At 37.8% G+C, this 23887-nt stretch overlaps 1 protein-coding gene across 1 annotated transcript in view; it reads left to right on the top strand.

The window, feature by feature from the left end:
* The first annotated feature begins 1546 nt into the window (after positions 1-1546).
* Positions 1547-23887, top strand: part of LOC115410947 (cadherin-20) — a 151674-nt gene continuing 129333 nt past the window's right edge. The window contains exon 1 of the mRNA XM_030122791.1: positions 1547-1884. The gene's annotated coding sequence lies outside the window, so the exon portion shown is untranslated. The remainder of the gene's footprint in view (positions 1885-23887) is intronic.

Genomic DNA, 23887 nt, shown 5'->3' with positions numbered 1-23887 from the left:
AGGAGACAGAACTTTGACAATTCTGAAAAAGAATAACCAATTTGTTAGACATGTTTGTGTTTTATTATGGGTTTTTTTGTTCAAAAACTAATATTTGAGCATTGAGACCCGATGTATCAAATATGATACAAAATTGAAACTCGTAGATGGAAATTGATTTTTTTTTTTTTTTTTTTTTTTGTTCAGAAGGACCAATAAAGACTCCATGTTTCAAAGAACTGGAATTTTCTGTCAATGATTCAATGATTCAGGCTTTACAGGGTTAAAGGGCCAGCACTCAAAACAACTTTTCTGGTGTCATTACTCAGAAACACAGTTGAAGATGGACGTGTGGAGTTGAATTAAAGAATTCAGACCCAAGCATAGCATTTACAGTTTATGTAGACCACAGGGAAATGTTTTAAAATGCATAATTCCATTGAAAAAGAGCAAAAATATCACTCCTTTAATACTTGATGCCTGCCGTGAAAAGGAAAAACAACAATAAGAAATAATGAACTCTGGGCTTCTGTCAAATCATGTTGAACTCAGTAGAAGACACACACTTTTTCTTCTAGATATAAACTCATTGTAAGATTGAAAAACACATTGATTCTTCTTTTCAAGTCATTATTCACTAATGAAAAACACACTCCATTCCTGTGTTCAGATCCCCTTAAATCCATCTAAATCTTACAACTGGACCTTTACATTTCCATATTAGAAAAAAAAACACCAGTCTCAACCTCAGAAAATTGAGTCTGACTTTGATTTTTTGACTGTCTGAGCTCATGCAACATCAATCAATGAGCTCATCGGAAACACTCCTCAGCCTGCAGGGACGCGAGCAGTTTGCTGTCGCTGAAAGATTTTTATCCGTTTTCCAATGACTCAATATCTTCACTTAGCTCCAATTAGACTTGTTTAAGGACAATTAATCATTAATTACTGAGCCAGGGTGGTAAATATTTACTTATTCATCATACATATTTCTTGTTTTGTACATTCATATTTTATGAGCCAATTTTCTTATAATGTGTGTTCATGTGCTGAGCATTTTAATTTGATGGGACTGGCTTCTCTGATTGCACATTCATCATGGATGTTAGACCATAATCTTTTATCCCTGCCTCAGTCGGTGTGTGTGTGTTGATAAAATCCAGTCAAGAGCAGGGACCACAAAGTTAATAGACTATCACTCCCCCTAAAAAGAACTGATTGTACTATTCAGGAGGGTCACATACACAGAGAGAGGGGTCGCACCAAAAGCGAGAACAAAAGAAAAACTGGGGAAAAGTGAGTGGAGGGAAAGAGTGTATTTTGAGTCCTGTGGGTTAATTCGGTGCCTTTCAGCTACAATTGCCGTGTCTAAACATTCATGAGCCGTAGAGGGATGGAGGGAGGTGGGAGGTGGGAGGGAGAGGCAGAGAAATGAGGGGGAATGGATGGAGCAACAGCACAGCGCTCAGACACAGGAGGGAACGCTGGAGAGGCAGTGGCTCCACCAGATCGTCCAACGCCACACAGCTGCAAGCAGGTAGAGCGAGCACAGCAGGCAACAGAGAGAGAGCGAGAGAGAGAGAGAGAGAGTGCAGCAGGGAAGGCACTGAGGGAGGGGAGGGAGGCAGGGAAGAAGTCTAGTCTTTTCACCTGAAGATTACTTTGTCTCACACTTCACTCACCCTGAGCGCTGAAAGGAGCAGCGAGGAGGAGGAGGAAGGAGCCGAGTTAAGCAGGAGGTGCCACATCTTTCTCTTTTTGGTCTTTTTTTTTTTTTTATTATTATTATTCTTGCTTCTGCATGAGGTTGTGTGCTGGACTTTGCTGCTGATCTGAAACAGAAAAGGACAGAAAAAGTGCGAAAATTGCACTGGCTGCAAAGGAAAATCTACTTCAAAAAAAAAGGTAGGAATTATTTGTTTGATTGAATCCTTGCTTCTGAGTCATGCATTGATTTTGATACACATGATAATCAGAGCAACCTGTTACAAGGTAAGTCTTGCCCAGTGTGTGTTGAACATCATTTATTGACTTGCAGCAGCAGCAGTTGGCACTTTGGGAACTGATCATGTAGTGAATATGCTCTGAAGGTGAGGGAAAGTTAGGAAGAGTGAAGAGAGAGGGGAAACAAACTGTATTGGAGAAAACAGAAGAGATGGAGATGACAAAGAGGTTAAAGTGATAGAGCAGCAGATGAGCGTGAAGGAGAGTTGGACAGATAGCGAAAGAGTAAAAGAAGAGTAAGAGGAGGAGGAGGAGGGATGGAGTGGCAGGGGTTTCGCTGGCAGCCAACTCAGTAACCAAGGCAGCTGACATGAGGCAGAGCCAACAGGGGGACAGTGGGATTTCTATTTTTCACCCTAACCGAGAAACGCCATGGTTCTGCCAAGTCCCCCGCCTCATCCCCCCTTGGATAAAGATTTCATTGTGCAGCGCTGTGACCAAATTCATTAAGCATCTCCGTGTACTCTCCCCAGGCTGCGCTACTCTCTTACGCTCCTTTTCTCCCTGAGCTCCCCGGCCGATACTCACTCACTCACTCTCCGTCTGCTCCTCCCTCTCACTTTCATTATACTCTCAATTGGCCCTATAATCATCCCGACTCGTGTCACATCAACAGTTGTGTTTTGTAAAAAAAAAAAAAAAAAAAAAAAACTCTGCTGCAAATGATAAATAAAACACATTTGGAACACATTGACTCTTGAGGGAAGATTCTGTCTAAAGAGGCAAGAGTCGCCTCAAGTAAAAGTTTCTCAACCTGTGCTGGATGTCACATGGGGGTCAGTCTATGCACAGATGGGGGCCCGCTGGACTGGGAATAGATCAAAGCTGGTCAACTTTGATGGAACTATGAGAATTTGGGGCATTTTTGGCGAGAAAGAGCTGTGAAATCCTGTTGACTCCTTGCACTGAGTTAATGTGGAGGCAGAAAGAAAATTAAAATTGATTTTTTCGTGTTAAATAAACCATACTTAATCATTATTTTAGCAGTGGCTCTGCTATGGCTGACTGCTTGTATATGAAAAGGGGGAAGAGTATAGCGATAAATAATCACTTTGATTCACTGAAGGGTAAATCTTTCAGCTCATTTTGATGCTTTGGGTTCACTCTCATCAGCTTTGTTTTCAGCTGCAGCAGGATGCTATTTTCAGCTACCCCACTGCATGCAACCTGCCAAACACCAAAACAACAGAAAGACAAAGTTAGGGACAGCTGGGGGAGAAAGTGGAGCATTTAGCAGCGACAGAGCCAGATACAGCTGAGGTCGGGAGTTTATATACATCTACAGGCTAAATGCATTCACACTATTTTTTACAACTGTGAATACTGCGAAAAATGGGTTTGTGCAATGAGTTCTATAAACCTGACTCAGCTGCACAAGTTCTGCAAGAAGGAATGAAAACGACTAGTGCAAGCAACACCAAGAATCTGATCCAAGTTACACAATTTAGAGGCAAAATATTAATGTATGTCTGGATGTTTGATAAAGACTGTTATGTGTTCTCTGAAATTTTACATAATCACATTAAAAGAATCAGTTGTACATTGACATTAAATGCAATTCTGAAAAGCTGGATGCATTTAGCCAAGGCCTGTAGATGAAAAATACAGACCTGAACTTACATAATATCACACTTACATTTACAACTTGACAAAAACCTGTGTAAATCAGTTTCCATATACTTTTGCCTTGTAAACCCTAGGATTTTATTACAAATTATGTATTTATGTTTTTCCTGCTGCCCCCAAGTGGCAAACAAATAAAATATAACATTTACCTTCAATAGCTACAACATTTACCTAAAACATAGCGTTTACCTTCACAGAATTCAACCCTATTCAAACATACTGTGTGCGAGTAATTGTTTGGTCATCAGTCCTTCAACTATAGCTCTGCAGGTACACTTAATGTGCAAGTAATTATACCTCTTTGATTATCTAACTTCATGAGTCAATCTTTGTGGTCAACATCAAAAATGCCTGAACTTTATTTTGTGTAAAATGGGCCAAATTTGTCATCACATAACAAAATCCCTCCACCTGAAAAACTACCAACCCTGTTTAACCCTTTATAAAGCACTCATTTAAATACTATGAATTTCAAAATTTCAACCTTTGTATGTTATTGGACATTGTCATCTCCCTCCTCTTTCTGTAAAACATCTGAGCAGCACTTGCAAAAAAGTAAATACATGCAATATAACTACTGTTATAAGGTCATAAACTGACAAAAAACACCCATATTCACTATTTACAGCTTTCATTTCATTTATTTGCACATCATAAACAGCAAGAGAAAAATTTAAAAAACAATTTTCATGCAAGTAACACCATTGTGCAGAAGTCAAAAAAGGCTTATGTAAATACCTCCCCAGAAATAAACAATTACACAAGGAAAAAAAAAAAAAAAAAAATTAAATAATCTAAAGTAAAATAATACAAATTATATGATATACAGCCATACATTAAAAAAAAAAAAAAAAAAAAAAAAATTAAATCCTTTTCAGATGCTTTTTAGATAATGATAAAGAAAATGTTGATTGAAGTAGACTTCAAAATGTCTATAAAATCTTTTGGAATCACTATATAGTATTGTAAACATAACATGTGCACTTTTAATACCAGTCAGCCAAATATAGTGTAAGATTCGGTTGAAAGTTACTGCCCTATAATTTGCATTAGATTGGTTTGGTGTAAATTTGGTGCGGAAATGTCAATGCATTCTTCAGATAATGTGATTACATCATTGAAAGGACATGTTGCCATTTGACCTTGAAAAAGTAGGTCAAGATGCACTATTTTCAATAGGCTTCTGCTCCATGCCAAGATGCATCCACAGTATCAATTTGGTGCAGATATTTTAATGCATTCTTCAGATAATGTGATTATGTTGTTGAATGGACAGACAGATGGACAGACAGATGACAAAATGATTGCAATACCCCTTGTAAAAAACAACGTGCTCACTTGACCTGACTGAGGCACAGGATTGGGCCTATATTTAATATTTGTTGAAATGACCAAAAACAGTCACTTATCTGATAAAGGGTTAAGAGTTTTATGATGAAAATGTTATTTGTTTGAAGAAAAATGAGATTCCTACATGTATGGATCTAAATGTTGTTTATGCTGCCTTTTCTTTATCATCTGCATGTTATAGCGGCGTTCACTTTCATATAAAACCAATAATCCTGCTGAGATGAACCACCTTCACATACAGAAAAAAAAACATCAAGACTGACTCAGACTGTAGAAAGCATGACAGATACTTTAGTGCAGATATCTCAATGCATTCTTCAGATAATGTGATTACGTTGTTAAATGGACAGACAGACGGACAGACAGACGACAAAATGATTGCAATACCCCTTGTAAAAAACAACATGCTCACTTGACCTGACTGAGGCACAGGATTGGGCCTATATTTAATGTTTGTTGAAATGACCAAAAACAGTCACTTTCCTGATAAAGGGTTAAGAGTTTTATGATGAAAATGTTATTTGTTTGAAGAAAAAATGAGATTCCTACATGTATGGATCTAAATGTTGTTTATGCTGCCTTTTCTTTATCATCTGCATGTTATAGCGGTGTTCACTTTCATATAAAACCAATAATCCTGCTGAGATGAACCACCTTCACATACAGAAAAAAAATTAAAAAACCCATCAAAACTGACTCAGACTGTAAAAAGCATGACAGATACTTTAGTGCGCACTGAGTATCAGCATCATGCGTTAGTCCTTTTACGCCTTTCTCCGCACTGTAGGCTGTGTTTTCACCCCTTCAGGTAAAAGGCTGGTAAAAGGCTTCTTATTGTTTCCAAGATGTGAGACACTTCGCTTGTGGTGAAATCAATAGCCCAGTAAATTCTTAATTGAATGACTGCGGGGCCTAGAGCCTGATGGTGCTTTATGGTCTACCAGAAGGCGCCTTTGAGAGTGCATGGAATAAGGACCCTGTTGGCATTGTTGTGGTCTGGGAAACAACGTCGTGTCAATCAGCCGAGCCTGGCAGGCGACAGCAGCAGAGGGAGCCTGTTAGTGCTTGTACACCTGCTATGTTATGCTTGAGCTGCTCCCGGTGTCATATTACCTCCAATTAGCTTTTGTTCCTTTGAAACCCCTTTTTTGGCTCATTTGATCACTATGCGGCATTTTTCTCCTCAGTGTTACTTGACACCTTAGTGGTATAACATCTCATCACGGTGAACGAAGAAGCAAAACCAGCTGCAGGGCTTGAGCTATCAGGAAATGGACTCTGCATGTCAAAATGTGAGATGTATATGTTCAATGTCCTGTTTTGTAGCACGGCGAATCCTTTTGTCTAAGCTGTAACATATCTGTCTGAGGTGCTGATGGATTGACTGACCTCAGGGCCCTCGCTGCCTCTTCAACAGAGGCAAAAGACTACAATGCATACTTTTGGTCAATTTGTTAGGTGTCACGCTTGTTTCACGCTTCACATTACCAGCTGTCACTTTGTTAACCAGTTTGTTCACATTTTAACCTGTATTCACCGTGTACTGTGGGGATATATTGTATCGGGGATGTACACATCCATCACTGAAACCGAAACTATATGTACCTGAAACATCAAAGATGGATATGAAACTAGTAGAACACAATAGAATTCACTTGTATTGCAACGAAGCGATTCAACAAGATTGGAAATGGTGCAATGGATATGAGAATGATCAGGGTCCGATTTGTCAGACAAAAAAAAAAAAAAAACGGGGGGGGGGGGGTTATTTGGGTTTTTTTTGGTTGTCAGGGGGTGCGGTCCATAACTAACGCAACTAACGCTGACGTGACAAGAAACTGAAACTTTCCATACTTTCAATGCCCAACTCCCGGGTTCTATTCCTCTATTATACAGTGGATCTTATATGAAATCTTCAACACTTCTAACCTGTATCCACTGAACACTCACGTTTACCCCCACCCCCCCTTATGGTGCCCCCGTGATTGGGGGCGTTCGCAAATTCTGAGACTGTAATGCATACTTTTGGTCAATTTGTTAGGTGTCACGCTTGTTTCACGCTTCACATTACCAGTCGTCACTTTGTTAACCAGTTTGTTCACATTTTAACCTGTATTCACCGTGTACTGTGGGGATATATTGTATCGGGGAAGTACACGTCCATCACTGAAACCGAAACTATACGTACCTGAAACATCAAAGATGGATATGAAACCAGTAGAACACAATAGAATTCACTTGTATTGCAACAAAGTGATTCAACAAGACTGGAAATGGTGCATTGGATATGAGTATGATCAGGGTGCGATTTGTCTGAAAAAAAAACAGAGGGGGGTTATTTGGGGTTTTTTTTTTTTAGTCAGGGGGTGCAGTCCATAACTAACACAACTAACGCTGGCATGACAAGAAACTGAAACTTTCCATACTTTCAGTGCCCAACTCCCGGGTTCTATTCCTCTATTATACAGTGGCTCTTACATGAAATCTTCACAACTTCTAATCTGTATCCACTGAACACTCATGTTTACCCCCCCCCCCCTTAATGGCACCCCAGTGCATGGAGACGTTCGCAAATTCTGAGACTGCCCATAGTTTGGTTCAGGTGAACGTTAATGCCAGTAATGTAGAATATAGGTGTAAGAAAACTGTCACAACCTGCCTGTTATTTCAGTTGGTTGGTTGTCCCCCCCGAGGATGAAATTCATCGAGCAGAAGTAGGGATGTAAAAAACCAGAGAAGGGGTTGATCTCCCCCATCCCCCCCAACAAACTGCATCCCGAGTATGATGTTATGTAGTAATTGAGTACACTATGAATCATATGACTAGATTTATTCTGCTCCTCTGTCCGGTTCACACTAGGAGTGGGCGATATGGCAAAAACATCATATCAGGATTTTTTAAAAATAAAATCATGATCTCGATTTTATCACGATTCTTTACGTTGATCTGTGAGACTAATTTGCATGTTTCTGAACTGTGCAACCAAAGAATTTCCCTATGTAAAACAAGCCCTAAAAGAAAAAAAAAAACAAAAACAATTTACCCAAAAGAACCTTCCAGAACATTTTAATTTAAGTAGTGCAATTTTACCAACATGTGGGGGGCAAGAAGGGTAATGCCCCCATAAACAAACGTCCTGCCCCCTCAAATTAAATTTTCCGTAGGTAGGGAAAAGGAAAATGAGCTGCACAACAGTGGGAGACTTAAGTCTGAAGTTTCACCTTCACTTTGCATGGCTGTATAGTGTGTGCATACTCTGGGGCACCGATAAGGGGGGGGTAAACATGACAAATTTATGGGGCAGATGTACAGAGGCATATGTACCAAAAGCATTATGTACGGATCTCTGCATTTTCTTGTCCATAAGGATGCACACAGGAGTTAATAGAAATTCTACTTTGGAAAGCGAAAATGTCTGTTTTTTTTTTCTTTTACCTAAAACACCATCTCCATGTGGACAGGAGGCCCAGACATAAAGAAAATATCCCTACCCCTATTGAACATCCCCTATCCCTTCATTTTATACTTAAATAAATCTAGTAGTGAAGATACACATTGTGTCTTTGCCTCACTCTCCTCTATGGTAGCCACTAAAAACACAAAAACCGTAAAAGTCCTTCACAACAACCAGAGTTCAGTTTGTCCATTCTGTGGATAATACCTATCATCCACACACAGTAATGCTCCTCAACACTAAACAAAACAAAACAAAACAAAAAAAGAAGGATGAAGCAGCTCTGAGCTACTAAAAACACAGCACAATCCAGGCTTGTAACAACAAAACCACAATAACCATTATTTTCATGTGATTATACAAAAGGAAAATCTGGTTAAAAATGATCCTATTTCTGTCCTTAGGTCTCCTTAAACCTCACACGGCAAGCCTTTAAATAAAAAAAAAATACCATTTCTACTTCATGTATTAGTTTCCAATACCGCAGCTCACAGAATATCTCATTTATGATTTTTCTTTTAGAGTCTGGAAAAAAAAAAAAAAAATCTTGCCTTGAGCCAGGCCTCAGCCTCCATTGGAGACATATTTACACTCACAAGAGGCGAGATCGAGGCATCTACATGATGGACGTACTGGAGAAAACATTTTACAGAGGATGAATCAATCTATGGGTTAAAAAAAAAAAAAGTATTGGTCTCAAATTACTGGTTTATATATATTTATATGTTGCTGGTAGGGTTTTTGCTTTAGTTTCCCTTCGAAGAAGAAATAATGAAAACCGGTAAGAATCAGATGAGCTGTGTGGTTAAAAGCCAGCTGTGTTCAGACATAAGAGCTAGAGCACAGGTGTCAACTAGAAGCACTAGGAGAGCGCAGACCTCCGCCAAGGCTGATCAGTGCCCCCCCCCCGTGGGCCCCCCCACCCCCGATCACCACCAAAATTTTATCATTTCTTCCTTATCCCATTTCCAACAAACCCTGAAAATTTCATCAAAATCTGTCCATAACTTTTTGAGTTATGTTGCACACTAACGGACAGACAAACAGACAGACAAACAAACCCTGGCAAAAACATAACCTCCTTGGCGGAGGTAAACATGCGGCCCGGGGGCCAAATCTGGCCCGCCAAAGGTTCCAATGTGGCCCGCAGGATGAAAGTACAAAAATTAACCTGAACAGTCCAGGTTATCAAAATCCTTTTGGTTCGGGTTCTACGTACAGACCAATGTGATCTCCGGTCAAAATAACACAATAAACCATAAATGATGACAACTACAAATTTTCTTTGTGAAAAATTATGTGGAAAAAAATTTAAGTGAAAAAAATAACATTACACTGTGAAAATACTTACATTTACAAAACTATTCTTTAAAATGCATAAATAAAAACAAAGATGAACAACCCGAAATGTTTAATTTGAACAATATTCTTCCTGTTACTAAATGTTTTGAGCATTTATTGATCCACTGTGATCTGTAGTTGTGTTAATAATAAGAGATGTAATATTGTAGAAATTGTTCAAATTTTAGTTCCAAATTCCAAAATTTGAACAATATTCTGCCTGTTACCAAATGTTTATGTAACATTGTATGAAATGTACATGTATAAATATTAAGTCAAGGCATAATATTGTTAAAATTGCACTAATTTTTCAAATGAAATTTCTGTTTTTTCAGGTTTTTCACATCTTCATTGTAAAATGTAAATATTTTCATAATTTAATTAGGTTCTTTTAGTACTAAAACAAAAAGAAAAACTTGGATTTGTCATTATTTATAGGTTATTGAGTCATTATTTTACTGGTCTGGCCTGCTTGAGATCAAATTGGGCTAAATATGGCCCCTGAACAAAAATGAGTTTGACACCCCTGAGCTAGAGCATCACCACTTCTCATATCCTTCCTCAATGAGACCATCTAACAGTTACAGACGTGAACAGGACTTCCACCTCTTACTTCTGCCACCGTCTGTGTTTACTGCTGTACCTCATCAATCCCCTCTGGGAGTGTGACCAAAATACGGAAAAGGTTTTGACCAACAGCTGGGAAACATCTGCAGCAATTAACAGACTTTTCCAACATCTCAGCTACAACCAGGAACTGCTACAGCTACCTCCACTAATCCACTGCTTTAAAATACAGCTGATTACCAGTGCTAGCAAACACAAATTACCTCTGCTGTTATGAAACATCCAACTTTTCCAGCCATTGTCTACAACTAAGTTAGGATTTTGACATGTAGCGGCTCTGAAATGACATTTCCAACTAGTACAAAGTGGTTTAAAGATGCTATAATCAGTGCATTTCATCCAAATTAATGACATAATCTACAATAACACTAAAGAATCCTCCTCATTGTAAGTATATGAAGCACTAGAACACACTTTAAGTCAGTATTTTTCAACCTTGGGGTCGGGACCACATGTGGGGTTGCCTGAAGTTTCTAGTAATTGATAAAAAAACAAAAAAAACAAACAAATTTACTAATAAAAAATATATGGTGAGTTGAGAGAGACAGTCCCAATCCATAAAAGACATGAAAAAATGTGAAGCTGAAACTGAAGCACTGTGGCACTGTTTATCTGTGATACTGTTTATCTGTCAAATGTTCATTGTGGTCAGTTTCAGATGCTGCAGCTCTTTCATAATTCATAGTTTGAGTTATTGTTTGTTCAGTATTAATTGTGATCCTTGTAAATCCAAGCTGGATTGACTGTACATATCCTGACCAAGGAAAAGAAAATTCTCACTTTGTGCAGTAATCTACACCTGGATTTACTGCCTCCATCCACAATAATATACTTTATATAGACTAAATGTCATCTAAAATTAACATTTATTTGCAGCATAGTATAGCAAACTATTACATGATCAAAAACAAATTAATTTAAGCCAAAAAAAAAAAAAAAAAAAAAAAAAAAGGTCTCCATTTGGAATGTCTGGGGTCGCCAGAAATTTGTGATGTTAAAATGGGGTCACGAGCCAAAAAAGGTTGGGAACCACTGCTGTAAGTACTTAGGAGTAGAAGTAACAGCTTCTCATTTGACCCATAAAAACCCAGTGCTACTTTTGTGGCAGTTCCCAAATGAATATTTCTGAGGATTTTACCTTCTGAAGTGATTTATCATCATTTATTGTAATATTATCCTCTATGTGTTGCATTTTTTCCAGAGAAAATCGCTATTTTTCCCTATATTAAATTTACTCATCATGTAGATGTTCATAAAGCTACACTCTCAGTCAAAAGTTTGGACTCACCTTCTCATTCAAATGGCATGAGATGGACCACAGATGGCCCACAAGTGCTCAGCATCACTGGGAACTCCTTCAAGACTGCTGGAAAACATTTCAGGTGACTACCTCATGAAACTCATCGAGAGAATGCCAAGAATGTGCAAAGCAGTAATAAAAGCAAAATGTGGCTATTTTGAATAATCTAAAATATAAAACATGCTTTGAGTTATGTCACACTTTTTTTAACTACATCATTCCATACGTGTTCATTCATAGTTTTGATGCCTTTAGTGAGAATCTACAATGCAAATAGTCATGAAAATAAAGAAAACCCTCGTGAGTCCAAACTTTTGACTGGTGGTATATATCAAACCAGAGAAAACATAAGAAAAAGTGACTTTTCCAGTCAAAACTATCATTAACTAAACATAAAACAAATGTGTCCATCCACTGTCATTGATCCAACTCCATGGGTTTTACAGGTGAATCAATGTTGTTGAAAATGACAGTGTTTCCACGTTCACTACGGAGCCTCTGAACGTCCAAATGGGTCATGTCTGATGACCGTGAAAAGATGACAAACTGCATTTTACACCAATTATTTACATGGATTGATAGGATTAGTGGAACAGAAGTTATTAAATATTTTAGGTCAGTTGATGGTTTTGGTCACCGGTGGATGTTTGGGTCTTTATGGGTTAAAGGCCAGAATATAAAACAATTAAAGAACATTATAGATGCTAAAAAAACCTCTATGCCTAACAGTGGTTTGGTCCAATGACTGCCCACATTCACCCACCCACAGTGTGTCTGGACTGAGCTTCGAAAGTGTGTCAGTGGAAGTTGACCTCCAGCTAGTGGTTATTTTACAAAGCTGAACTTCAAACAGGATGTTCTGAGCATTTCTTTTCCCATAAACACAATATTCCATACATACTGACCACAGTGTATTTTGATCATTCCATTACATCATAGTTGAGCCTTATGTGTTCGTGGACATTTGTTTCTGAGCTATAATAGCAGTAGCTTGTGAGTTGGATGTCACCATGGTGGCTTTCTGGAGCCAAATGATGGAGATGAGGTGATCATATTTAGACAAAAGGGGTTGAACTATGAGGGCTTGAGGAAGTAAAGTGAGCTAAAGTTGACCAAAGTACATCGAGCACTGAGTAACAAACTAATTTTTCAGTTGTGTTAGTGAAACCTATTGAATTGCACAATTACTGTTGAGCTATCAGGTTAAAAAAAAAAAAAAAACAGTTTTAATGCAAAAAGACCCAAACAACCACTGATGACCAAAATTATTGACCAATGTAAAATGTAAAGTAGCTTCTGTTCCACTAATCCTACCAATCCATGTAAATAATTGGCATAAAATACAGTTTTTCATCCTTTCATGGTTATCAGATATGACCCATTTGGATGTTCAGTGGCTCCATAGTTACCGTGGAAACACCGTCATCTTCTACAACACTGATTCACCAGTAAAACCCACGGAGTTGGATCAATGATAGTGGATGGAGATACTTGGTTTATGTTCAGTTAATGATATCTTTGCTGAAAAAGTCGCTTTTTCTTCATTTTTCTGTTTCTGATAATACGACAATTAACTTGAATCTGAGCTTTTATGAATATTTATATTATCAGTAAATTAAATATGGGAAAACACCTGATTTTTATTGAAGAAACGCAAAATATAGTGGATAATATTATAATAAATGGTGATAAATTGCTCAAGAAAGGTTACATAGAGAGAAAAATTCATTTGGGAACTGCCGGAAAAGTAGCAGCGGCTCTTAATGGGTTAATAAATAAATGAAATAAACCAGAACTTCAAAAGTCCGATGAAGTAGGCAAGTGACTTGACATGGCAGAAATCCAAACTTCTATTTCAGACCTTCTATCATGAGATCTGATTGACAGGAAAACATTAAACAAGGACCACCAGATAACTTATTAAAGGTTCCAAATTAAACCACTAGGGACTCCTGGTGAAAAAAAAAAACACTTTGTATTTTTAGAGAGATGTTCTTTGTATGTCTATAGGTTCCTACCCCTAGTGGTCATCAGCTGTATTACAACTTTAAGATGCTTACACATTGGTTTCGTTTTGGAGATGAGCTCCGTGCATTTATACAGTCACGTAAAAACATTATTAGACCATCAAAAAGCATCCAAAACAATGGTTATGCAATCAAGTACCAACTCCTGTGTGTATCATGTGACTAAAACAGACAGAAAAGAAAACATAGAATGTCTAAAAGCACTGTTTTTATCTGTACAATACCATAGATATGATATAAAAACTGAAGTGATTTTGGTTATTATCAAGAAAACCACAGAAAATGGTTAGATATCAACTCTGAAATTAAACTCTTAGGAGCTATATTTGTTGTTATCAATATAATTGTCCAAACAGGCATTAAAATGAACAAGAAATTGAAGAAAACAAGAGTGGACTGATAATTTTTTCTGCGACTGTACATGAACACAGCAGTCATGTTCATACAACAACTAGATGCTCAATTAAAGTCATTAAATGTTGCTTTAGTTTCAGGTTGATTGTTACTAATTCCAGGCTTGTATTTATACTAAACACTACTTATCCCAACTAAAAATGTTCATTTTTGTACCATAATACCATCTCTGTAACAGTAAAATTTCTTTTAAGATTAATTTATCCATTTGCTGATATAACCCTTCAATTATTTACTCATAATCTACTATATATATATATATATATATATATATATATATATATATAGTAGGAATAAGGGAATTTTACTCTCGAGAAATGTCTCGGCCTGACTCCAGCAACAGTAAAATCCAATAAACTCTCCATAGGGGTTAAATAAACATCATAAATATCACAAAGTAGCTTTAAAAAAAACAGATATGCAGTTTCATTATTTATTTTAAACCTTTTAAAAATTAATAGTTTTATTAATTCTATGGCGTTTTTAGCGGCATCATGTTTTATCTGTTTATATACCAACACCCTTGCTGGGGAAATAGTTTGATTTTAAATGTTCCCAGTTGAAAAATAATTAGATTTTCAGCCAGAGATGTATTGCTCAAAGGAGATAAGCAGCCACATATAACACAACCAGCATTTTTTTTTTTTTTTTTTAAATCAGACATTCACTAAAGAAGAGGCAAACGGTGAACAAATGGACTGAGGCAACTTATAATGAAAGTGTAATCGAAGATGTCAGTAGTCATACAGCTAATGTGTCGCCACAACCTTAAAGACAGAATGCCTACAGCGTGTAATAAGGTCAATCCAATGGTAATCAGACTTAAAATACACAGGTAACACTCCCACACTTACAGTACACTATTCACCTGTGTGTGTATGAACCATCAGGTGGATGTTGAAGTAAATTCCTGGATGGCCGAGCCCGATCACGCACCAGGAGATGCAGGTTTTCATTTCATTAAGCTGCTCCTGCAACTCCCTCTAAACTCAGACAGTGAATTATTCCGTTCCCTCTCGGGTTGAAGAAAGCAATCATGTTTTCGCTATATATTTTTATTTTTTTTCCAGGGCTGACTCAAAGGCAATGGATGTATTTTAAAAAAAAAGAGAGAGAGTTGCTTAAAGTAAAAGACAGAAACACCTCATCTCTGAAATTAATGTGAATTGATTCTCTCCAGTCCCCCCCCCGCGTTCTCTGACAAGGTTTTAAGGAGGAAATTTCAGATGTTCAAGGCCACGTGTAAAAATCAATTTCTAAATGAAGCTTATCCAACAGATGTAGTGTCTCTCTCAGTAGTCCTCACTGTGGACAAGAGACCATTCTGCGCACAGACCAAACTTATATTAACTGTTGCGTGGTAACACAGAGCTCATTAATTTTCACTGAACAACAGGGGATTTACTAATTAAACACAGCCCTGCTTCAATATTCTTAAGCATCCGTAAATTATGCTTCTCATAGTTTCTACAGGTAGGTACTTACTGTAATTGATCAAGATGACAAATCCCCAGTGGAAATCTGCTGTAAACCACAGTGTGCACATGACAAGAAGCTTTTAAGGACACTTCTGAGTAAATACATGCACTAACAGACCTTTATGTAGGCCACGGACGACATGAAATAAACCTGACTGTATGCAAATTACTGTGGTAAATGTATCCTTTAATGAAAAATGGAGAATAGTTCCAAAGGTAAATAATATTGATTTGTGATTCATCAACAACGAAAGGCTTTTAATTTGCAGCTCTTGTTTTCAGGCAGTTAACACAGTTATGAAATGAGTGATATTTTGCTTTTTTAAATGGAATTATGCATTTTTAAACATTTCCCTGTGGTCTACATAAACTGTAAATACTATGCGTGGGTCTCAATTCTGCATTAATTTAACTCCACAGGCCTATCTTCAACCATATTTCTTTTCTTTTTTTTTTTTAACTCATCACCACCCCCTCTTCGGAGGACAACTTTATTTTTAATTACAGCTTGTGTTTAAGTAACAATCTCAAACTTTATATTCACATGTTCATCCATTCCTTGCTTGTATACATGTACATAGAGAGAGGGCTCATATAGATGAAAGTGTACGGGGACAGGACGAGACAAGACAGTGGGACAAGCCAACTAAGTGGTTGCCATAGTTACTTCAACCCTACATAAAGTGTAAATGCTAGGTTTGGGTCTGAATTCTTCATTAATTCAACTCCACAGGTCCATCTTCAGCCCTACCCAGATAAATATTTTGGCAGTATTATGGCATGCATTTGGCATTTTTGGCTTTCTTTTGGCATTATGAAAACCTTTAGGCTTAACTGTGGTATGATTAAGGTTATCCATAATAGATATGGAGGCACCAGCAATATATGGCTGAGTTATGGCATATGTCTGGTAAACCAAAAGACTGGGCAAAGAGTGGGATCAAGTATAAGGATGGTACGGCATGTTTATGGCAAGCCAGAAGATTGACTAAAGAGCGGCAATATCTTTTCTGGGACAATTATGGCTATATTTTGGAGGTCCCCAATTAGTTTTGGGTGAATTTTGGCTTCCTTCTGGTTTGATTTTGGCTAGCCTATTTTGTGCCATTTAGCCACTCAGAACGTTGCCAAAATGGCTTGCCAGTTTTGGGCCAGATTTAAGCCATAATGATTTTTGCTATCTGGGTATTTCTGAGTAATGACACCAGAAAGGACATTTTGAGCGCTGGCCCTTTAAATGCAAATGAGCCACTTCACTCCCAACCCCCTTGAGGTTGTTGGCTGCGCTGCTCTGTCCTGTTCAGCCACTTGAGTTCGTTAATACAACCAACAACTGAACATTTTAGGTAATTGGCTCGAAGTTTGGACATATTTTCAGTATGGACTACAACCGCTGCTGCTGATAAACAATTATGTCGTACTTGGAGAAATGTTCGTCGGAAGTCTTGACCTTATATGTGCAAATGTCATGATGTAACTAGTTAGAAAAAGTAACAAATTAAGCAGGAATTAAAACGGGTTGTAGAAATCAACTCGATTTTTGCCAGAATGAATATAAAGATAGTTTTGCAGCACCTGGAGGGTTCAAATTCAAACTTTATGAACTATTAGGGTCCAAATACACAAATAAATGAACCAAAGAGTAATAAAAGTGAGTTTAGCAAAATATGACCCCTTTAAAGCCACTTTAAAAGATGCTGTACTCCTAAACCTGCTGTGATTTTCACTTAAATACTTTTTTTTTTTAATCACAAAGTGAAATGTGACAGTGAAATAACCCCTTTTCTGTTGAAAATTGACCAATTTCATAGCCTCCTTCTTGCCCGCAAATTACCTGTAGTACTTCAGAGTATATGCTCTTCCATTTATACCATTCTTGAGCACATTTCTGTTCCCACTAATTGATGCCATTGCCACTCAATCCCAACTTTCCAAGTCTTAACTACCTTACTGTTGTGACAGATGGACTAGTCAACAATGCCACATTCTGCTAAAGTTAAAAGGGTCTCATTTAACAGCATTTATTATATAAAAGTTGCTTTGAGAATACATATGCACAGAGTGTTGCAGCTGCATAAGCGCTTTGGGTGTCTAGAAAAGCACTATAGAAATCCAATCCAAAATGTTGCCACTGAATATTTCTGTGAAAAAAACAAAAACATGTGTAATGTCATACTTTGATTCAGAATAATAATAATAATAATAATAATAATAATAATAATAATAATAATGGATTGGATTTATATAGCGCCTTTCTAGACACCCAAAGAATATTTGGGTTCAGAAATGTATACAGAGTTCCTACACATTTTAAATTTCAAAATTCCATTCTTTTTCCAGACCCTAATTTCCAGATGTCTTGGTAAAAAAAAATTCCAAACAGTCTTTATATTTGGGATTTATGAGCCAGTCATCAGAGAATTTACATCTACCCATTACGATCATACAAGGCATGTTGAAAAGCTCACTCACGAATAGTGTGTGGACATCAGCTGTCCGTCAAAGCAGCAGCGAAACCTGATGACACCTGGGCAGGGCTTAAAAGCAGAAGGCTGGATATTCAACTTGTCAATCTGCCCAAATGTTTTCTAGGATGCGTAGCCTACTGTATGTGCTCTAACACAAACATTTTAGCGAGCACCTTAAAAAAACAGATTGATCTTTTTATTTTTAGATATTCATAATTTTATGTTTTAGAAAATAGAACACTTGTAACAGTCTTGGAAACATGAGTACGTTTCCATACATTTGTTTCCATTTTCCATACTTTTCCAGACCTGGAAATTTATAAAATTAAATTCCATACTTTTCCATACTTGCGTACTAGAAACCCTTTGTACATATACGTGTACTGCGTGTGGATTTTCTTTAGGTTGCCATTAGAAACAACTTAATTCTCCTGTCAGTGCCTTTTCCCACAGTGCTGATGCTAAAGTAAACATTTTTAATCCGAATTACAGACTCTTTATACATTTAACCAAATAACAGTTTTAATTTATTAATCAAATTAGTTAACCTGCTCCACCTTTGGGTACAATTAGACCATATTCGCGCAGGAAATTACTAATCCTTAAAGCCTGCAATGGGAAGATAATTGAGTTTTCATATATTCGTATCTTTAAGGAAAAGCAGCTAATACCCTAAAAGTTGCTAGATTTGGATTTAACAAACCTTCAAAGCTTAGTGAAAATAATGGCAGCGGTGATGGCCCTCAAACCAGAATTACCTCACACTCTTTCCTTTCTGAAATGTCACGAGTCTAATTCATGCAACAGCAAATGTGCTCACTGTCAACCTGTTCAAACATGCCACCTGCTCCGTTACCGCAGTGGAGATTATAGCATCAGGACCTAAAATATAAATGTAAACTATGATCCACAATTATATCAAAAATCAAATATTCTCTATTTGATGATTTAATTATCAGTCTCTCAGGCATGGGTGAAAAAGTAAACAGCTAATCGCCCTTCAGTGAAGGCCAAAATCATCATCACATTGCATAAGGAATACAGTGTGACCTTGGTCCTGGCAGACAGTGATTACGTTTTATTGGCCCAAAAAAAGGAGCCCAATACTCACCAATGTACTCTGCCTGAATAAAATGGAGCACTGTGGGGAATGAATTATAGTCTCTGGAGTCAGCGCCAGTCAACTTTTTCTCTCATAGCAGTGAAGGGGATGAGTCTCCATAAATCTGAGCCAGAGATCCATTAAGGTTTCTGTACTCTGCAGTTTACAGCATTAGGCTATACTTTTACTCACTCTGTTGGCTGCATGTTGGACCAGCCAAGACTTCTACACATCCCGAATACAATTTAATGCAGTGTTTTGTGTGTGCATTTTTGCGTTATGTCTCCTAAACAGTGTTTTTACTCCAACTGTTGCATGTGGTGAGAGGTAAATTCAAGAGCAGGTGGCTGTTCAACCTTTAACTCTGTTATTCTGTGCAGGTGCAGCCAAAACGCTGAAAAGCATGTGACTTACTGGAGAGCATTTTAGAAAGAGTGCACTTCTGTTGGAGCCACAGCAAACAAACAAAGGTTTAAACAAAATCCTGCGTTTAGTTTAGGGGGAAACTAAATGCAGGAAACACAACCAGCATGAATTGTTTTTTTTTTTTTACAAAAGCAGACCCAGCATGACTCAAAATAGACCTGAAGGTGGTTACAACTGATGCTAAAAAATACTCAGCATAAATTAACCACGATTAAAAGTTGTTTATGGAGAAAAAAAAAAAAAGTCTCAAACAGAAAGACAATCATCAATCATCTAATGATCACAATCACTGAAGGCAGCATGATGCCTTTGCAATTAACCAGCGGTAGAAGTCAAAAATAGCAACAATCTGTGCGTTTTTTTTTAATCACAAAGAGCTGCTTTCATGTCAAAAAACATGTTGCAACACATACATATGAATATTTGAGCTCACCAGGTTCAACATTAAACACAACCTTACCTGGTCCTGAGAGACTTCCTGGCCTGAGGACAGAACACAGGTGGAAATCAATGACAGCTGAGATCAGTTTAGCTTCATTGGCTGCAGGATCCAGGTAATATGGACAACACTACCATGCAGAGGCGCTGTTATTTACCTTAACAGCACAAACCCCTTAGGTTAGGGTTAGGGGAGGTACCTGGTTTGTTAGAAATATTACTAAATACATGGATAGTCCTTATTTTACTGCAGAATTGCATAGAGTGTCTGTATTAAACTGAGGTCTGGTATGTTTCTCTAGTGCTAACCAAATGCCAAGTCTAACAGAACAAACAGCACTAATATGTTGGATCACCTGGTAGAACACACCACAAGTGGCCCATGGTCCTATTGCAACAACATGGGTTCAATTCCCTGATGAGTAAAGGGAATCTATGATAGAAAGACACCATTGTAACTGTCACTCTTCACAGTCTCAAGGTATCTCTGCAGCTTCAACATGACCAGGCTTGTAATAATTTTTGTCTCTCAGTTCTTTTTCACCTCATTCTCTAAGACTGAGGCATAAAACTGCACTGTTTTGTGTACCAGATTGTACTGTTTTATGTCAACTATGTTGTTTTATAGAGGGACTAAAGATGGAAATGAGCCTTGGCTATAATCTTGTGTATTGAGTAGGGCTGTCAAAATTAACGTGTTAACGCAGATTAATCCATCATCACGATTAATCTGATTAAAAATTTTAGCGCAATTAATCCATCTGCAGCACAGAATGACTCTGAACGTCTCTGGTGATGCATCTGGGGCAGTTTGTCCAAGTAGAGTTACCATCACACATGCACAAATGGGCAGTTGATCTGGTAGTGACAGGCAGCAGAACCAACCCATAAAGATGGAAGACGCTAAACAGCACGGTGGTCCTCTGGATGGAAATATGAGGACAAAAAACCAAGATGGAACAGTTGTTTCAAGTTGTTTTGTTGAAACTGTTGAAGGTGTTTAATAAACATGTTAAGTGCATATATATTCCCTTCTTTCTTGAGTCTGTTTGCTCATGCAAAATGAAATGCAATTAATATAGATTAAGAATTAATAATATTTGATCGTGATTAATTGTAATTAATCCACAGCAACCCTGTGATTAATCTGATTAAAAATTTTTATCGTTTGACAGCACTAATAGTGCCACATATTGTGTTTATTAATATGGTAAAATGGTAAATGGACTGAACTTATATAGTGCATTTTCTACACCTTCATGGTATCCAAAGCGCTTTACAATTCCTCACACACACACACACACACACACACACTCATACACCAGCGGGCAGCTGCTGCCATGCAAGGCGCTGCCTGCCTCTGCCGGGAGCAATTCAGGATTCAGTGTCTTGCCCAAGGACACTACGACATGTGGACAGTCAGAGCCAGGATTTGAACCGCCAGCCCTTTGGTCATTGGTCCCTTTGATAAAAAAACAAACTTCTAATATGTCAAAGCAGCAGCTGTTTTGATACTGGTCACATGTATCGCATGCAACATGATGCAGTCCACTGAGCTGTTAAACACAAAGCTACACCACCAGTCAAAAGTTTGGACTCACCTTCTCATTTCAATGGCGTGAGATGGACCACAGATGGCCAACAAGTGCTCAGCATCACAAACATTTCAGATGACTACCTCATGAAGCTCACTGAGAGAATGCCCAAAAATGTGCAAAGCAGTACTAAAAGCAAAAGCTATTTAGCTAGTAGTAAATAGTAGTAGTAAATAGTAGTAGCTATTTTGAAGAATCTAAAATATAAAACATGCTTTGAGTTATGTCACACTTTTTTTTTATAACTAGATAATTCCATATGTGTTCATTCATAGTTTTGATACCTTCAATGAGAATCTACAATGTAAAGAGTCATAAAAATAAAGAAAAACCAGGTGAGTCCAAATTTTTGACTGATAGTGTATATGTTTGTGCTCTATGTTTACCATAAACTTCACCTTTTTTATAAAATTGTCTGTGTAATGCTAATAAAATGGCTGCTTTGTGGCGCCGTACAAACTAAAAACTAATCACTTCTTCCTTGGCTCAAAGCCAAAACATCCTCTTCATTGAAAAAGCCTACATACGCATGATCACTGGTTTCATTTTCCAGTAACTGAAGCAGTGGTCTGCTCCTTTTCACGTCCAGACCTGATGTGAAACCTGCTACCACAGCACTGTTTGTGTGCACACGTTTGTGTATCAGTGTGTGTATATTTCTTTGTCCGTGACCTGTGAAAACATATGTGAGTGTGAGTGTGGGTGTGTGCGCATCAGTGCAGATTGCTCATGAAATATGACCTCTGGAAAAGTTTCCTGTCCGCGTACTTCTCTTTGAACTCCAATCCATTACACTCAGGTATCAAATTCATCCCAACAGGTGTAGTGTGTTAAATGATATGGGTCCATGGCAGTCTGCCACAGATGAAAGAGAAGCACCGGCTTTGCTTATACACACAAACACACATTTACCCACATAGCTCACACATTTCGCAGGGGCCCCGTACTGCAGTTATCGCCTGCATCATCTGCAGCTGTGAGAAAGGCAGTCATCTTATTGAAGTTTGGAGAGTGTCATGTGTCTACGCCGTCTTGGAAGAGAACCGACTCAGAGGAAATGCGACTCTGTTTTGGAGACATACTTCACTGTAAGATACAGTTTACTGTCTGATTGGCTGGAAACACTCGATCCGAGCTGTCTTCATTTTTCTTCCGTATCCTGAAGAATCTGATCAATACAGTCAGGGCTGTGCAGACAAAGAAGACAAAGTCAAAAAAGAAAAGTCTCATATCCGTTTCTTTCCTACTGTTTTACTCAGACAGACTAGTGCTTCAAGGTGAAAAACAAACTCTACTGTGCTGCAAGTGGGAAAAACTCCACTACATCATTATTAGATACACCTTATCACATACTTCTGACCTCTATGATTCCTTTTAGACATAGATTCCCTGACCTAAGCGGCTTAAAGCTTCAGTGCACTGTAGTTTTTTTGGCATCGCTTTGACAAATAATCACATTTAAGTGCACTGTAATACAATACTGACAGGAAATGACACGTCCTGACTGTATGGCTTTGTTTACATGATGTAGAAATGCAAGACTTTGGTTTTTGAGGTGTTTTCACAGAGGTAGGGATGTTAAAACGATGACAGCTTTAATTACAGAGCAGACGTAGCATGGCATTTCCTACAACCAAACATTTTAACTTCACTTTTCTATTTTTGTTAAAACTCTTTTTTATTGAAATTAGATCAATGACGATATAAAAAAGTCATATACAGTATCCAATATATGTGATGTCAAAACAAAAACACTACACCTGCATTCATGTACATGTACATACATACAAAAAAAAAGAAAAAGGGGGAGGTCTGCCTCCTTACTTAATATTAAAGTAATTTATAAAGGACTGTCACATTGAATAAAATACCTTAACATTATCTTTTAGTGAAAATTAGATTTTCTCCAAATGTAAGTGTTGCATAATGTATTTTAACTATGGCGGCCGACAAGGGCCAAACACATTGCAACAGCCCAATGCATCTCAGTTAGAGAAAACTGCTGCAAGTACAGAAACGATGCAAATTCCTAAACTCAAACACAAGTCTAAACAAAGTACAAAAAGAGGAACGTGGTGCAAATGAAAAAATGTGCCGCAAGATACAAAAACACATCCATACTCATCAAATGCTGTGCAAATAGTGAAACGATGCAAAACCAAGTAAACATCTGCAAATGAAAAACACTGCATAACCAGTCACTATAACAGAAGTGCTCCAAACCTGTAGGGGGCGCTGTCAATGCAGAGACACACAG

This window comes from Sphaeramia orbicularis, chromosome 20, assembly GCF_902148855.1.
Source record: "Sphaeramia orbicularis chromosome 20, fSphaOr1.1, whole genome shotgun sequence".
NCBI lineage: Eukaryota > Metazoa > Chordata > Actinopteri > Kurtiformes > Apogonidae > Sphaeramia > Sphaeramia orbicularis.
The sequence above is the reverse complement of the archived record's forward strand: the minus strand, read 5'-3'. Positions and strand labels throughout refer to the sequence as shown.